Source organism: Schistocerca piceifrons, unplaced genomic scaffold, assembly GCF_021461385.2.
Source record: "Schistocerca piceifrons isolate TAMUIC-IGC-003096 unplaced genomic scaffold, iqSchPice1.1 HiC_scaffold_1271, whole genome shotgun sequence".
NCBI classification, from domain to species: Eukaryota; Metazoa; Arthropoda; class Insecta; order Orthoptera; family Acrididae; genus Schistocerca; species Schistocerca piceifrons.
Window position 1 is genome coordinate 82,501 of NW_025727093.1, and position 5,000 is coordinate 87,500.

The window sequence follows — 5,000 nt, forward strand, 5'->3', positions numbered from 1 at the left end:
CCCCAACCGCCAAACTCGCACCTCCAGCGGATGAACGGCGGACGTTTCCCGCACTCGTAAAGTGCAATCCACCCCTATAACTTGCGTTTCATGAAGAGTTATTTCCAATATGCGACATTCCCGCTGTCCGTATACATGAGCCGCGACCTGTACCACTTACGAGCGAGAGACGCGATCGCGTTGCTCACTGTACGGCGTCCGATACCGAGCCATCAGCATGTCGGTCCCCATGCGCGTTGCACTCGCACTCGCAGTCGCAAAAACGTGGGGCAAATATATTACGCGGAAGAGTTATAACAGACCGAGCCCCACTGCATGGGGGGAGTCTTTGTCACTAATGTACACAGATGGAACATTTTGGACTGGAACCAGATTACCCGTACACACGGCGCTGATTAGTAATCAATGCAGAGCCATCAAACTACAGCAAATATACACAACTGTCCGTATACATGCTGAAAGAGTCTGCCCAAAATGGGAACCACACGTCAGCCAGACACTCTGATCACGCACCACTCTCTGCTTCTAACAGGCGCACATACAATATGTAAGCACCAGCATGGAACAACATCCAGTGCATCTTCTCCGCCACATTACACAATCCACACTATCACAACCAGACCAGGAGGTCCGTGCGGAAAATACAATATCCCAGCCTTTCGACATCCACCATTGCGCAGACCAGGCACCAACACCCACACATGTCCTATACAACGGTGCACCCAACATCACAATAGTACCTCCTGTCACAGCGCACAAACAATGACATGAGTCAAAGACACAGGTCTCACACAAGCATAGAATTGGAGCGCCGCCTCTAATAAGCCAAAGGTGCATCCTGACGTGACAAATCTGATCATGTCACAAGCATTCACTTACTATAATCACTATCAACGAACCTGCCGCCCCCGCCCCCCCCCCCCTACACCTTTCCGTACAACAACGTGTAACCTAACCTAACCTAACCTAACCTATGTTGTACCTTAACCTAACCTATGTTGTACCTTAACCTAACCTATGTTGTACCTTAACCTAACCTATGTTGTACCTTAACCTAACCTATGTTGTACCTTAACCTAACCTATGTTGTACCTTAACCTAACCTATGTTGTACCTTAACCTAACCCATGTTGTACCTTAACCTAACCCATGTTGTACCTTAACCTAACCCATGTTGTACCTTAACCTAACCCATGTTGTACCTTAACCTAACCCATGTTGTACCTTAACCTAACCCATGTTGTGCCTCAACCTAACCCATGTTGTGCCTCAACCTAACCCATGTTGTGCCTCAACCTAACCCATGTTGTGCCTCAACCTAACCCATGTTGTGCCTTAACCTAACCCATGTTGTGCCTCAACCTAACCCATGTTGTGCCTTAACCTAACCCATGTTGTGCCTTAACCTAACCCATGTTGTGCCTTAACCTAACCCATGTTGTGCCTTAACCTAACCCATGTTGTGCCTTAACCTAACCCATGTTGTGCCTTAACCTAACCCATGTTGTGCCTTAACCTAACCCATGTTGTGCCTTAACCTAACCCATGTTGTGCCTTAACCTAACCCATGTTGTCGCCTTAACGTAACCCACGTTGTCGCCTAAACCTGCTCTGTAATTGTTATACGACTCGTTCAATTACTGTAGTGTTGCCCACCCGCAACCCTCGCAATATAGTTCGCTACTCGCACTGCCCGCACCCCTGTGTATCGCTTCATGTTAAACACCTTGCAAGTCTTGCTCACTTTCCACATGCTCCTGCTGTACACTGTAATGTGGATGGCAGCAGGACGTACATGCCGCCCCTCCCCACGTCCCCACCTTGCCCCCTGCCTTCGCAAGCTGGTTGGTGAGAAGTTTGCATGTTCAATGCCCTTCGCATGCGACGTACTCAGGCTACGTTGTGGTGCGGCCTGTGTCAACTGTCCGCTGATGTCGTACGCGTGAACCACAATCTGTACTGCACATTCGTCCTTATGTACTGAATGATACATCGTGGCACATGTGTGACCGCACAACGACTGCGCCCAAAAACGGCGGACCATACAGTGCAAATATTGTGCACGCAGCTACGTGTCGTCTCCCTATGAGAGCTGGATTGCAGTGTGGTACGCCATAGAGACGTGTGGGAGGAACGGACGCCGTGGATGGCGATCAGCATGAGCTGTCTGTTGATGTATTCGGACCTAGTCGTCTCTCCTCACACACCGTGATGGCATGGTGCACCGCGTTCCATATCTGCGACATGCTACAGAGGCCGGTTGACAGTCGTTCGAGCAATGGACATCGCATACGTACGGGGGCCACCTTCCACGTATTGTCTAGGCGTGCACATTTTGTTGCGTGTATGTGGGCAGACGTAGTGTGGCGTGACACCTGACACAGGCATGCAATAATCGTTGAAGTTGCAAATGGCGATGGACGCCTGCGTTTTCTGGTGAAGTTACGCAAATGAACAAATGGTAACCTGTTGTGGTGCGGTTGTTCTCGCTAGGGGTGAATCGGTGATGGCGACGATAGGTTGAGGTACTAACCGGTTGTTCCAGCGATACCCACCATGCCGACGAAACTGAACGGCATCTGGGTGTGAAGCGATACGCGGCGGTGGCTGGGTGGGACCGTCCCCGGCCGGTGAGGGGGCGCCTCCCGGCGTGCTGGCCGCGCGGTGCGTGGGCGCACGCGCTACAGCCGGCTGGTGGGGGCGGCCAGTGGCAGGCGCGCCGGCCGACGGACGCGGCAGGCGTCGCAGCTGCGCGCCGGCGCACCCTGCGCGCGGCGCCGTGCGGCCAAAGTAGGTCCTCGCGGGCCCGGTGCGAAGCGCGGTGGACATCTTCAGTGTGCTGGTCCGATTGAGGACTGTGTGCGTTGAGGATGCGCCGCCGCCCGGCGCTCGGCGCCGCGACGCCGTCTGCTGCTCGGTCGCCCCAGCGGTTCTCGCTGGTGGTTTGTATCGCAGCTGTGCGGATGTGTTGGCGCGTGCGCTGTGCTGGGAGAGTTCGCTTCGGCACCCAAGTGGGGCTTTTGTCCTTCTGTGGCGCTGGCGTTGGAGCTGCCGGTCACCGTAGGTGGCGCGTGTTGTCTCCCGCCGGCAATGCCACGACAGCACGCTCCCGGGCCTCTGTCGGCAGCGGCAAGCTCAGTTGGGAGCACGGGTGGTCGCACCGAAAGCGTCTACTCGCCTAACTCCGGGCGATTGCGCCTCTCTCGAACCCGACCAAGTACTTGGGACGGCGCTGCGCGCCGCCGGGACCTGAGAGGGTTTCGAGGTGTATTGTGCAGGGGAGCTCAGCCTCCTCCTGTTTGCAGAATGATTGAGCGGACGCTTGCGTGTTCGCGCGGGCCCCCGGGACACACTCCCGGGCGGCCGGCTGCTCAGCTCTAGTTGACGCAGCTCCCTGGTTGATCCTGCCAGTAGTCATATGCTTGTCTCAAAGATTAAGCCATGCATGTCTCAGTACAAGCCGCATTAAGGTGAAACCGCGAATGGCTCATTAAATCAGTTATGGTTCCTTAGATCGTACCCACGTTACTTGGATAACTGTGGTAATTCTAGAGCTAATACATGCAAACAGAGTCCCGACCAGAGATGGAAGGGACGCTTTTATTAGATCAAAACCAATCGGTCGGCTCGTCCGGTCCGTTTGCCTTGGTGACTCTGAATAACTTTGGGCTGATCGCACGGTCCTCGTACCGGCGACGCATCTTTCAAATGTCTGCCTTATCAACTGTCGATGGTAGGTTCTGCGCCTACCATGGTTGTAACGGGTAACGGGGAATCAGGGTTCGATTCCGGAGAGGGAGCCTGAGAAACGGCTACCACATCCAAGGAAGGCAGCAGGCGCGCAAATTACCCACTCCCGGCACGGGGAGGTAGTGACGAAAAATAACGATACGGGACTCATCCGAGGCCCCGTAATCGGAATGAGTACACTTTAAATCCTTTAACGAGTATCTATTGGAGGGCAAGTCTGGTGCCAGCAGCCGCGGTAATTCCAGCTCCAATAGCGTATATTAAAGTTGTTGCGGTTAAAAAGCTCGTAGTTGGATTTGTGTCCCACGCTGTTGGTTCACCGCCCGTCGGTGTTTAACTGGCATGTATCGTGGGACGTCCTGCCGGTGGGGCGAGCTGAAGGCGTGCGACCGCCTCGTGCGTGCTCGTGCGTCCCGAGGCGGACCCCGTTGAAATCCTACCAGGGTGCTCTTTATTGAGTGTCTCGGTGGGCCGGCACGTTTACTTTGAACAAATTAGAGTGCTTAAAGCAGGCAAGCCCGCCTGAATACTGTGTGCATGGAATAATGGAATAGGACCTCGGTTCTATTTTGTTGGTTTTCGGAACCCGAGGTAATGATTAATAGGGACAGGCGGGGGCATTCGTATTGCGACGTTAGAGGTGAAATTCTTGGATCGTCGCAAGACGAACAGAAGCGAAAGCATTTGCCAAGTATGTTTTCATTAATCAAGAACGAAAGTTAGAGGTTCGAAGGCGATCAGATACCGCCCTAGTTCTAACCATAAACGATGCCAGCCAGCGATCCGCCGCAGTTCCTCCGATGACTCGGCGGGCAGCCTCCGGGAAACCAAAGCTTTTGGGTTCCGGGGGAAGTATGGTTGCAAAGCTGAAACTTAAAGGAATTGACGGAAGGGCACCACCAGGAGTGGAGCCTGCGGCTTAATTTGACTCAACACGGGAAACCTCACCAGGCCCGGACACCGGAAGGATTGACAGATTGATAGCTCTTTCTTGATTCGGTGGGTGGTGGTGCATGGCCGTTCTTAGTTGGTGGAGCGATTTGTCTGGTTAATTCCGATAACGAACGAGACTCTAGCCTGCTAACTAGTCGCGTGACATCCTTCGTGCTGTCAGCGATTACTTTTCTTCTTAGAGGGACAGGCGGCTTCTAGCCGCACGAGATTGAGCAATAACAGGTCTGTGATGCCCTTAGATGTTCTGGGCCGCACGCGCGCTACACTGAAGGAATCAGCGTGTCTTCCTAGGCCGA

The 5,000-nt window shown here is 53.7% G+C and overlaps 1 non-coding gene across 1 annotated transcript in view; it reads left to right on the forward strand.

Annotated features, from left to right (window-relative positions):
- Positions 1 to 3,391: 3,391 nt before the first annotated feature.
- LOC124731159 overlaps positions 3,392 to 5,000 on the forward strand; it is a 1,909-nt gene continuing 300 nt past the window's right edge. Inside the window, exon 1 of the ribosomal RNA XR_007008172.1 lies at positions 3,392 to 5,000. This exon is cut by the window's right edge and continues 300 nt beyond it. This is a non-coding gene — a ribosomal RNA (small subunit ribosomal RNA).